This window comes from Macaca fascicularis, chromosome 14, assembly GCF_037993035.2.
Source record: "Macaca fascicularis isolate 582-1 chromosome 14, T2T-MFA8v1.1".
Lineage (NCBI taxonomy): Eukaryota > Metazoa > Chordata > Mammalia > Primates > Cercopithecidae > Macaca > Macaca fascicularis.
This window is the reverse complement of record NC_088388.1, coordinates 114,499,761-114,512,277: the sequence shown is the minus strand read 5'-3', so window position 1 is coordinate 114,512,277 and position 12,517 is coordinate 114,499,761. Positions and strand designations below refer to the sequence as shown.

The window sequence follows — 12,517 nt, the reverse complement described above, 5'->3', positions numbered from 1 at the left end:
GAGACCTCCTTGCTGACATGATCCTTCCTGCCCTCCAGCCTGAGTTGCACAAACGTTGCATTGATGGTATTTATAAGGTCCTGTGCATGTCACTGAGCCCAAATGATATGAGCAACCAGGTCATCTGCTCCCCAAGACCTGATCAGGTGCCCCAGGCCAGGGAGCCAAAAGAAAGGTGGCACTTGCTAACCAGCCCTATCCACTGACCAAAAATGGGTACCTCTTTTAGGACTTGAGGCCACGGGGACTCTTACCTTTTCAGAGTTTAGGAGTCTAGAAGTGTTACCTCATGACTGCTCATTTATCCTGAAGCCTCTGGCCATTGCTGGCCATCCTACGCCCCTTCTTTACCCTAAGTCTCCTGGCCACCCTGGGATAACCCCTAGGTGGCTTTCACATCTCTCTCCAGATGATGAAGGAAAGATCTCTGCGGGTTCAGCAAGTCTTAGCACTGAGCCAAGTGAAGGCAAGAGTAAGACCCAGCTCCTTGCTAGGCCTCAGTTTCCCTGACTATAAAATGAAGGGACTTGATGTAGGTACATTCCATTCCCCATCCATTAGTCCTTGACCTCTTCATAGCACTATGCATTCAAATATTTTTCTCTTGTGGGTTTTTAAAAATTTTTGTGTCTGGTCATCTGCATTCTCTAGCAAAGATAAAGAGCTCAGAGATCACCTGTCAGATACCGTCATAGAAGAGCTCTTCATAGTTCCTTCTTGGCCTTGACAAAGACTTTAAAGCCACAGGAGTGACAGAAATCCTTTCTCTTGAAGGCCTGGATGTCAGAGAGTGAGGGATATGAAGCAAAACCTGGATTCAAGGCCTGGCTGTACCCCTGCTGGTCGAGGTCTGTGAGCAAGTTTCCCAGTGTTTCTGAGCCTCAGTTTCCTCATCCATACAATGGGGAAACAGTAGCTCCTAGGTCACAGGGTCCTCCTGAGAAGTAAATGAAATAATTTACATAGCTGGCATTTAGAAGGCATTCAGCATGCACTAATGGTTAGGATTTGAACAACTGCTTTCTGAGAACAAAACCAGTTCCCTTAAAATCAGCCTACTTCCATTAATGACTTTCTCCCAAACCCTGGATTTAAACTGTGCGTTCAGTTTTACTGGAAAACAAAAGAGAGGAGGGTGGAAGACTGGATCTGTTGCAGACAGCCAAAAATCACAGTCAGCATTGCCCCTACCCAGATGCGCAAGGAACAGAGAGGGTCGCTGGAAGTCTGGGTCACTGGTTTCAGAGTTGCTAATTAAAGCCGGAATCCTTGTTCCCGCCACTACCAACCCCCATCACCCCATCCCTTTCCATCCCCTCTCCTTTCAATCAAACACTTCAAAGAGGTGCCCGGAGAAGGGAACTGTGAATTCTCTGCTCACTAGTTTACATGAGAGGAAACCAAAGAATGTTTCTTTTCGAGACTGCGTCTGCTCATCCAAACCAATTTTACTAGCTGGGGGGACTTGAGCTCAAAGGCAGGCTCAGGGGCTGATGAAATTCAGATGTGAGGCCGCAGAGAGCTTGCACCACGGACAGGAAAATGAGAGGCGCCCAGCAATGCTGGGCTGGGCAAGGGCCAGGACAGCAGGAGAGGGCGCAGGAGAGGGACAGAAAGAGGGGATCAGAAGAGGGAGAGGGGGCGCCCGGGGCAAAAAGCAGATAGTGAGAAGAAAAGAGCCGAGAAAGAAAGAGAAAAGAGGAGAGAGGAGAAGAAAAGAGACAAAGCCCAAGAAGGCATTTTATTTTTCTTCTTTAAAGAGTGAAAAAAACAAACACTCCAACTGTTTCAACTGACGGGGAATGTTCATCTGCCGAAGGCATTATTAGGACGGGAGATAAGGAAACCACGGAGATAGGAAATAATTATTTTGTATCTGTCTTTATAAATGAAAATGAAGGGCATTAACTTAAATAGGATTTAGATTTTCAGGGACAGAAGGGAATGAATTAGGAAATAATTCTGATAACAAAGGAAATGTTTATTAAAAGGTCGGGGAGGGGGGCACTTGAAACTGACAAGGCCTCATGGGCCAGATTTAAAACCCCTGCTAAACTGCCAGGGAGTTCCAGCAGGGCCAGAGCTGCGGGGTCCAGTGGGTACCACTTGTGCGAGATAACTCAGCTCAAGGCAGAGGATCGGTGGAAAAGATGACTGACCTTCTGGCCAGACTTGGAAGTCAGTGGCCTGTAACTCAACAGGTGGGAGCCAGGCAGCTGTGCTGAGAGCAGAGCAGAAGTGGACAGAGGCACCCTGGGCTGGACTCAGCTTCCTGCAAGGATCCTTCATCCTCACTTCCACGCTCCCGCTAGCTTGTGGAGGGGTGCTACATGGATAAATTGGGTGGGAAGGGAAAAAAGGAAGGAGCCACATCAGTGACAATGCCATATTCACAGATTCCCACAGCCTGAACGCCCTCCATAAAGTCCTCTGTCTCCTGGATGTGTACCCAACCAGGCCAGATGGAGCTCTCCCCAGCATTTCTTCACTCTTTCTACGGAGGCACCTGGAAAGCAGCAGTCAGGAGCCTATACTCTGGCATCAGATTGCCTGGGTCTACATTCTGATTCTGTCTCTTTCAAACTGCTAACCTTAGATGAGTTATTTCAATTATTTGGATCTGGCTGGACGTGGTGGCTCACACCTGTAATCCCAGCACTTTGGGAAGCCAACATGGCAAAACCTCGTCTCTACTAAAAATACAAAAAATACAAAAAAAAAAAAAAAAAAAAAATTAGTCAGGTGTGGTGGCACATGTAACCCCAGCTACTCGGGAAGCTGAGGCAGAATTGCTTGAACATAGGAGGCAGAGGCTGTTGTGAGCTGAGACTGCACCACTGCACTCTAGCCTGGGCAACAGAGCAAGAATTCATCTCCAAAAAAAAAAAAAAAAAATTACGTGGACCTCAGCTTTCTCAGATGTAAAATAGAAATCTAATGATCATACCTCTCTTATAGGGTAGTTGGAAGGATTAAGTGACATAATATTAAAAAGTTCATTGGGAGGCCAAGGTGGGCAGATAATCTGAGGTCAGGAGTTCGAGACCAGCCTGGCCAACATGGTGAAACCTTGTCTCTATCAAAAATACAAAAATTAGCCAGGCATGGTGGCACTTACCTTTAATCCCAGCTACTCTGGAGGCTGAGGCAGGAGAATCGCTTGAACCCAGGAGGCGGAGGTTGTAGTAAGCCAAGATCACGCCACTGCACTCCAGCCTGGGCCACAGAGTCAGACTCTGTTTCAAAAAGCAAAAAGAAAGGAAGACAAAAAAAAAGTTGATAGAACAGTAAATATAGTAAATAATAAAATTATAGTTATTATAACACAATTATTAGAGGTATCCTGGCTAACCTTCAAAACCAAGTAAGTTCTTCTTTATGTCTACACTTAGTGCCTCCTCCTGTCATTTGGGCCTCTCCTGATTGAAAAGAATTGCCACTCAAATCCACCTACCTGTCTGCCTGCCTTGGCCTTGATTTCTGTCACAGAAATGGCTCTTCCTCACCCCCTCCTGTCCTTCTCTTCCACCCCTAGCAAGGTTGGAGTTGGAAAGCTTTTCAACAGCCAAAACTAGTGTCTGTAGACTGACCGTGTTAAAGGCTCCAACAGGAGAGGGAATCAGAGGCTCAAGTTCAAGAGTAAGGGAAGGGAGATTTGCCACGGCCTAATCTCCCAGAACCATGTGGCAACCTGAAGCTTGGAGCATGTTTCGGAGCTGCAGGATCTGCCTCCAATGCTGATAATGTAAGTACCCAGGACACCTTCCAGGGGCAGAACTTCACACAAGGACTCCTTTGCAGGTGTCTAAGCTTAGCGTTTCTATGAGGAAATCAGGGGGCTGGCTCTGTGGACTCACTGAAAGCTCTCTGCTGACAGAATCAGATAATCAGCTAATACCTGACCCCGCCACGTCCTGAGCCCTGGACTGATACATAACAATGTCATCAGGCCTGCCTTCTAAGAGCCTTAGCCAGCTTACCTCCTCTTTCAGAGAGTCTGCCCTGGGTAATTATTCCAAACTTGTGCCTGTGAGGAGCGCTGAGTGTCCGGTCCCTGTAATCCTCTGGGATGATCTCTCGTAACACCCCCTTCTCTTCACATTTAGCACTCCCAAAGTTCTGTGCTGGCTCTTGGAGATGGTAGCTTACTCCCACCAGTGGGTAGCTACCTTAGATGATGAGTTCCTGAGGAAACAGTTTGGGACAAAAGATTGGCCCTGGGATCTGCAGAGGTGGAGGCCAGGAGGAGATCCCCAAGTGCACCTGTTCCAGGAATCCCAAGCTGAGAGCCAACCCTTCCCAACCAACCTTGCAAATAGTCACTGGCCCACCCATTCAGGTTAATGGAAAACCAGTGCAAATGAAGTAGCAGAGACCCAAGATGTCCAACTGCCTCCGGTTTAGGAGCATTCCAAGGAGGGGGAAATATTTGACATGTTGGTAAATCAATATTTGTGTTTCTGCACAAAACCAGGGGAGTTACCTGCTCCTCAGTCTGGAATGGGTACCTGCAGAGGGGGAGGGAAGAGACAGCCTACACTAGAATCTCAGCTCTGGACTTCCCTTAACCACCTCGCTAAGCGTCCTGAATTTCCTCATCTTAAGAAAGGGGAGGTCCTTTTGTAGTTCATAAGCGAGATGATCGGGTGTTCAGGCACATGTGTGAGATGTGCCTCCTTCAAACCTTGTTACAAAGTCAGCACATTACCCGCCTGACATGAAAGAAAAAGGAGGGGAGGGGAAATAATAGTATCAACCTCACAGAGATTTCTGAGAAGATTAAATGAGCAAGTAAGTGCCAATTGCATAATGGCAAGCACATCGTGAATGCCTAATACACTTCGGCCTTTTTAAATTGCTTTTATACTCATTTAGTATTTTATAGTTTACAAAGCATGTCCACATATATGTATTAACTAATTCAGTCCTCACAGCATCCCTGTAAGGGAGTCATTATGGACTCCAAGTTTGGGGGATGGAACATCAAAGCTCAGGGAAATCTAATGATTTGCCCAAGGTCAATAATTCATATTTTTAAACAATCCAATCAAGACCAGTTACTTGCTTAGGATTTTGACCATTTGGTACAGGTATTAAGAACCAGATACCAAATGCGAATCGTTACCCACTTCCTTGAAGTGTCTTGCCAAAAGGGTATGACTGTAGTTTCATGCTGACATGACTTGCAGCTGTACCTGAGCTGGACCAGAACTTGGCCCTGTGTGGGGCGTTTGCAAGGTTGAAGATAGATCAGTGTCATCGTGCAAATTATTTCAAAGCCATGAGGATTCAGGGCTCTGTTGTAGCTCAGTGGAGAGTGTAGAGAAGAGGGTGACGATGTCACACATGAATAATGCATAGAGGGTGCTAAGCTTCAGTTTCAGCAAGATCCAAATGCTCATTTCATCTTTGATTTCTCCTTCTGGCTGTGCCATTCCCCATAGCCACTGATCCCGGGGCCTTCTGCTGGAACTGTATGGCCGCCCGCTAAATTGGCTGTTCTTGATAGTGAATAGAAAGAGGAGGGGGGCTGGAGGCAGAGAGAAAAAAAAAGATAAGTCGAGGGGAGGGGATTAGGGAAGATGAAAGAGGGAGATGAGAGAAGGAAGCTCTTTCACTGTGCTACTCTTACACAGACTGCCACGGACCCCGAGAACTTGGTGAGGTTTTGTTCCAGGAGAACTTTTCCGGTCTTTTCACTGTGTGGCTGTCACAGACTGAACTCACTTCTCAAGAAGTGGGAGCGGTACAGGGCCGGGCCCCAGGCTGATGGGGAGAACAGCAGAGGAGTCCTGCCATCGTTTGTAGGTGAGTGAAAGGAGACTTTCAGACAGGGCAGAAGGCGGACTTTGCTCAGCATGACCCAAAGTTCAGCCTCAGGAGATGAATACAAATATGGAAATGACAGCACAGATTCTGGGGATATGGCACAGGCGGCTTCTGACCCAGCTGCGAATCTGGAAACAAATGAGAGCTCCAAAAGTGGCTTGTTTGGTTTAGCGAGAGGGCAGGTGCCAAAACAGCAAATGTCACCCTCCCCGTTAAGCCTGGGCAATTAAGATTCCCATTAGTCCTGGAAATGGGATACGGCCTCTGTGGGGTCAGAAGGCCAGAGGCTGCAGCAGTGTCGCAGCATCAAGGAGGAAGAGAGGACACAGAAAGACTTGTGATGTCAGTCCTAGGTGGGGCCGGTCTGTTTTAAGGAGATGTTCTAAGTTCAAACCCAGGGTAGATGGGCTTTGGCAAGCATAAGTAGAAAGATTTCCACCTGTCCGCTTCTTAAAAATCAGCAGGTAGACTGACTACTCTAGGATAAACCGCCAAGAGCTTTGTTTTCTTTGGGGCAGCCATCTGAAGCAGTTGCAGCTGATTTTAATGAGACATAATAATATTCTATCAGTTCTGTGAGCTATAGACTGAGCCCACTGAGGGAACCTGCTCAACCCCCAAAATGATCAGACTTGTCAAAATATGATCATTTTGTTCCTTATTATAAATGAAAAGAAGATATGATTTAAGTGTCATCCTCTGGGTATGGGAGCTGGATTCCTATAAATCAATCATCCAAAATAAACTCTTTGGAGTGATTTCACTACAAATATGCTGCAAACAATTTCTTTAAACAAAGCATAAAAGTATTACTGTATCTCTGCAACGTCAAAATGGCTTTAGACATGCATTATTGGGTTGCTGGGGTGTTCTTTGCTTAAAATATGTTATTTATGGTGTTATGCTTGACAGGTGAAGTCAGTGCTGACTGCCTGCTGGAAAAACCTCCCTCTTGGTTGCCTGTCAGTCCCCAACAGTGAAAATGGTGAAAGAGGACAGGTGCCCAGGGTAGGGAGAGGTCCAGGGGCCAGACTGGGGTCCCCAGACTTTGCACATGTGACATTTTTCATCTTCATAATGGCTCCCATTGTATTGAAGGGTGGTAAGCACATAATTTCAGGCTATAGGATTCCCAGGTCTGTTACTAGCCATCAGACTTAGAAAATCACACAATGCCTCTTTCATTCAGTTTTCTTTCTTAAAATGGGGACAACGGTGACAACAATAACATCTAACTCATTTGGTTTTTGTGAGGATCCAATAGGGGCAAACACGGGAAAGCACTTAGCATGGTGTCAGCCCACATGGTTGCACCAGGTCATATTAGTTAGCTATTGTTGTTATTATTAGAAACCCAGGGAGTTGCAGGGCATGGTGGCTCACGTCTGTAATCCAGCACTTTGAGAGGCCAAGGCGAGTGGAGCATGTGAGGTCAGGAGTTTGAGACCAGCCTGGCCAACATGGGGAAACCTCATCTCTCTACCAAAAATATAAAAATTAGCTGGGTGTTGTGGTGCATGCCTGTAATCCCAGCTACTGGAGAGGCTTAGGCACGAGAATCGCTTGAACCCGGGAGGCAGAGGTTGCAGTGAACCAAGATCGCGCCACTACACTCCAGCCTGGGCGACAGAGTAAGACTCCTTCTAAAAAAAAAAAAAAAAAAAAAAAAAAAGAGAGAAACCCAGGGAATTTTCTGTCCCAAGGAGGTGCTATGGAGCAAAGCTATGCTCATAAACTGTAATCTGCCTTAACATGATGTCTTCACTTTATTCTGTCCGGAAAACTAGACTTGCAGAGGACAATGAACAACCCTAGGCCATAGAGTTCTGGAGCCCCATCTTCCCCTAAGGTGCCTGTATCACCAGTCTCGGAAAGAAGGCAGTGTGCGGAAGGAGGTGACGTACTAAGAGTTTTTCTACAAAGTAGATTTGTCTATCAAGCCCCATGTCACTGGCTTTCCATCTCTCTCCACGCACCTAGACAGGCATTTCTTCCATGCCACATTTTTGTAGCGCTCCAATCTGTCCACATTTTAACAACCTTGTACCTCAGTCGAGATAGAGTCTGAAAAGTTTAATATCATGTCAAATGAGAGAGCCAATAAAACTTGACATTATTAATATGATGTCAAGGGATTTTTTTTTCCCCAACTGCTTAGGGAAAAAACATTGTGTCCCATTAAGTGGATCTCCTTGCACAGAGAAATATTAAGTGACTTTTCAATGACTACCAGCTGGAACTATTAGTTTTTCTTCATAAGCGTTGCTGCCGTCGATTCTGAGAGGCCAGTTGAGAACCTTTTATGAAGATGCTGGGTAAGCTGGTGCAATCAGAAAAGCTTTTAGGTTTCCCTGGGATCCCTCTTTAAGTGGGGCTGTGTATGGAAATGGGGATATGAATTATTAAAAGGCTTAAATACACTTGGCTGAGAGAGCATGGGCTTCATACTCCCTCTGTCCATTTATCCCCAAAGGACTGCAGTAGCCTTTCAGGACAATCTGCTGTGGAGTGGAAAACCAAGGCAAGAGTCCTGGAAAGAGGAGAACACAGGCCTTCCTCTCCCTGCCTGGCACCCCTGCCCCAGCCATCAGTGGCATCACGGTGGGCACAAGAGCTGCTGGTGTGGTGTGGCCCACTGTTCCACCCTGGCAAGGGAGAGGGGCATGAGTGCCCACAGCTGCTCCTGGCCCTTGCTCACACTGGGCTTCTGGGAAGGACGCTGTCAGGAAGCTGTGGGGGGGCCTCTGTTTCCCTTGGCCGGGGTCCATGGTTGCTTCACAGCACGTGGCTTTCCATGTCGGAGTCCCTTCCCAGGAAGAGGTCAGGACTTAAAATAAGCTGGCATGACTCATGTCTGAGTTGGGAGATGCCTCGCGCAAGTGCCGGCTTTTCAAGAATGTGCAGCTGGGGCAGCTGAAAAGAAAGCTCCAGAGGCTCAGACCTGGATTTCCAAGGAGTCTTTTGGCTGCTCAAGCCCAAATAAGATTGTTTCATCTGTTCCTACCTCTGGACTGTTTAGAAACCAGCATTTCTCCTAGGCTTTCTTATCCCCAGGGAAGCTGTTTCTGTAGCATTTACCCCATTTCCGACCGCACTCCAATACCATTTGCCTGCCCACGCAAGTATCTCATCACTTTCATTGTGGATGACTTTTATAGTTCCTAGCTGTGACACCTTCTAAGGGCTAGACCTGTGTTCTTAATCTCAGGAATCCAGTGAGCTGGCTACAGAGGCAGTTGCAAGCTGGTGCTTATTTATGTAAGGCTGGAGTGTTTATTGTAGGGTTGTATTCCTTTAGTGAGATCAAAAAAATAAGACATGGATGGCAATCAGAACAGTCCTTATTTAGACTTCTGTGATGTTCCAGTTGACATACTTCCCCTTGCCCTTTGCCCCCACTCATCCTGAACCATCTGGAGGCACATGACCCCAGGGATAGCAGATGGAAGGCAGCTTGCTCTTCTTAAATTTCACCCAACTCTTAGAGACCTCTAGGGAAAATATCCTTGGGATGGTTCCTTGGGGGGCACCTTAAGTACTCAAACCCCAACACTGGTCAGGAGCAGCTGATGAGGAAAATCCCTGTCCATGGACTTCTCTCTTCTCCATGGAAGTTAAGGATTGGATGACTCAGCCAAGGGCAAAGAGGTTGGGTGAGAAATGTGTCTTGTTTAGGTGTAGCATAATTGACAGCAGCCATTCCTCTCTGCTCCCGTTGATCTCAGGATAAGAGGGAATACAATTATTATTATTGTAGAAGGGACTTAGTTCAGATGCCAGAAGCATCTCCCAACTCCCAAGATGGTGGTCTTCATGAAGCTGTGAAATCTCTAGTGCAGTGGGTCCCCCTGTTCTGAGCTCTTAGCCTCACCCCAGCTCAAATCTGACAATTCTTAAGCAGCACCTTTCCTTTTCTGGGACATGATCTAGAAGGTTCATATAGCTGACTTGGGGTTTTGAAGTGATAACTCCAAGAAAATTAGGAAAGAGTTAAGTGTACCTTGGATAAAGAATGAAATAGAGGCTGAGTGCCGTGGCTCATGCCTATAATCCCAGAACTTTGGGAGGCTGAGGCAGGTGGATCACTTGAGGTCAGGAGTTCAAGACCAGGCTGGCCAACCTGGTGAAACCCCATCTGTACTAAAAATACAAAAAATTAGCCAGGCCTGGGGGCCCATGCCTGTACTCCCAGCTACTCAGGAGGCTGAGGCAGGAGAATCGCTTGAACCTGGGAGGCAGAGGTTGCAGTGAGCTGAGATCATGCTACTGCACTCCAGTCTGGATGACTAAGTGAAACTCTGTCTCAGAAAAAAAAAAAAAAAAAGAATGAAATAGAAACAGGTCTGCAAACCTGCAAACCTGCAAACTGGGCTACTGTAGGAAAGGATGGAAGACTAAAAAACAAGAGACTCCATCACAATTGCTCAGAAGCAAATTCGACTCTACCTCTGGGCTTTGGTTTCCCTCTCAGTAAAACAGGAAATAAGACCTACCTGGACCTACATTAGAATTGTTGTTAGGATCCAGTGAAATCATAGATACAAACATCTCAGGAAAAAATGTAAATTACTTAAAAAATATGGAGGATTACCACTCTTATCAGTCCACCTTCCCGCTCAGAGCTGACAGTGAGGATGTCCCCCAATGGTGGGAGGTAGAATCAGATGACATTTAAGATCCCCTTCAGCTCTAAGAGTCTGCGGATATATTCTCATTTTTCCCCCTATAGGTTTCACTTAGCCCACTCTTCATTTTGAGGCAGGGCAAGGGAGCAGAGTACATGAGCTGGCAACTCTCAGTCTACTTAGAGCAAAGACTGACATCAAGGACACACGCTACAACACAGACAAACCCTGAGGACAGTGTGCTAAGTGAAATAAGTGAGGCACAAAAAGACAAATGCTGTATGATTCTCCTTCTGTGACATACCTAGAATGGACAAAGCCATAGAGACAGAAATTAGAATGGTGGTTACCAGGGGCTGTGGGGAGTGGGATGAGGAATTAGTGTTTAATGGGTATAACATTTCAATTCAAGAAGCTAAAAAAGTTCTGGAGATGGGTGGTGGTGATGGGTGCACAACAATCTGAATATACTTAATGCCAGTGAGCTGCACACTTAAAAATTGTGAAAATTGGCCGGGCACAGAGGCTTGTAATCTCAACACTTTGGGAGGCTGAGGCAGGTAGATTACTTAAGCTCAGGAGTTTGAGACCAATCTGGGCAACATGGAGAAACCTTGTCTCTATAAAAAACACAAGAACAACAAAAATTAGCTGGGTATGGTAGCATGTGCCTGAGTAGCTGAGGTGGGAGGATCACTTGAGCCCGGGAGGCCAAGGCAGCAGCAACCGTGATCGTACCACTGCACTCCAGCCCGGGGGACAAAGTGAGACCCTGTCTCAAAAACAAAATGGTAAATTTTGTTATGTATATTTAACCACAATTTTGAAAATCCCTGACATCAAGTCATACAGTTATTAAGTAACAAATTCCAATTCAAACCTAGGAGTAAGGTTTAGTCACCAAAATGTACTGTCACGACAAACTGACCTGCCACAGTCCCCTATGATTTGGGAAGCCTATCTCATTCACTGTCCCATTGGTGAGGGCAGCAAGAAAGGACTCCATGATGGTGTGGGGTTGTCATTAGTGCCCCTAAGCACCCAATGTTGTACATGTCACAGAATCTGGGATTCTAAGAAAGCCCTAAGTTTGTGTCATCCCAGCTGGGGTAGCTCAAGACCATCCTTGGGCCCAGCAATTGGAGGTGTTCTCCCAAGCAAATGGAGGAAATTGTCTCTCTCTTCCTTTTACTGCAGCTCAACCTTTCTTCACCTTCCTGCTTTAATGACTTAATCAAGGGGCAGATGAGAGGAACTGATGCATGCAAAGGACAGAAGGTTCAACAGGATGTGTGGAACCCACTGCTGCTCCCTTCCCCTGCCCCAGAGTCACCGCCCCACCAGAGAAAGATAGGGGAGACAGAAAAAGAAAAGAGAAAAAGGCGAGAGAGATTTTGTACCCTTAAGCCTCCACTGCCGCAGTTCAAAAGACCAATCTTTACTGAAAATAAATTTAAAGGAGAATTTTTGATGTATATTATGGTCTCTGGTGGTAGACAAGAGCGCTGCCGGCAGTGTGTGGAGTTATGCAAAGCCAAAGTGGGATTACTTAAAAGTGTCTGTAGTGCTTTGATTAACTGGTGTGTATTTTATTTTTTATATGACACAATCACAGACCTACATTGATAATATCTTGCTATTATTGTTTGACACTTGAATCTCCCTTTTTCCTATCACTTGGAAGTGGGCTTTGTGCAGTTCGGGGCAAGGGGCAGAGGATCAAGATGATCCCCAAAGGGATAAAAATGAGATGTGGTCCCAACTTCGCATTTTAAAAAAATAAATAAAAGCAATGTATGAAAACCCCAGGACCTGTCGTAGAAAACGAAGAACTGACAGATCAGACAACAGAGACTCAAACAGATGGCCAAGTGCATGGGCTGAAAGAGAGTCCAAACTACCTTCTGAGGTTCCTTATGCCTGTCTAGAAAATATCCCCCCAATGAATACATCCTCTGGGAATCAGAGGATGCCCCCACCTTTCTCTGTTCTGCTTTGGGACACAGGCTCTGGAACTCTACAAATTGCATTTCTACTTTGCCAGTTAGCTCTTGCTTGATTCT

The 12,517-nt window shown here is 46.2% G+C and overlaps 2 long non-coding RNA genes and 1 other non-coding gene across 4 annotated transcripts; 2 read left to right on the top strand and 1 right to left on the bottom strand.

Moving 5' to 3' along the window:
• Positions 1-1,715: 1,715 nt before the first annotated feature.
• LOC123568687 (uncharacterized) lies at positions 1,716-3,833 on the bottom strand. Of its 2 annotated transcripts, none has more exons than XR_010581007.1 (2): positions 3,591-3,833; positions 1,716-2,326 (listed from the first exon to the last, which is right to left on the bottom strand). It is a non-coding gene; the product is annotated as an uncharacterized lncRNA (long non-coding RNA). The 2 variants fall into 2 exon arrangements; XR_010581006.1 differs by lacking the exon at positions 3,591-3,833 and adding an exon at positions 3,119-3,240.
• A 781-nt stretch (positions 3,834-4,614) lies between these two features.
• On the top strand, positions 4,615-4,718 carry LOC123568954 (small nucleolar RNA U13). The gene has a single exon (XR_006692504.1). It is a non-coding gene; the product is annotated as a small nucleolar RNA U13 (small nucleolar RNA).
• An 857-nt stretch (positions 4,719-5,575) lies between these two features.
• Positions 5,576-12,243, top strand: LOC135967126 (uncharacterized). The gene is made up of 2 exons (XR_010581008.1): positions 5,576-5,808; positions 11,652-12,243. It is a non-coding gene; the product is annotated as an uncharacterized lncRNA (long non-coding RNA).
• The last annotated feature ends 274 nt before the right edge of the window (positions 12,244-12,517 follow it).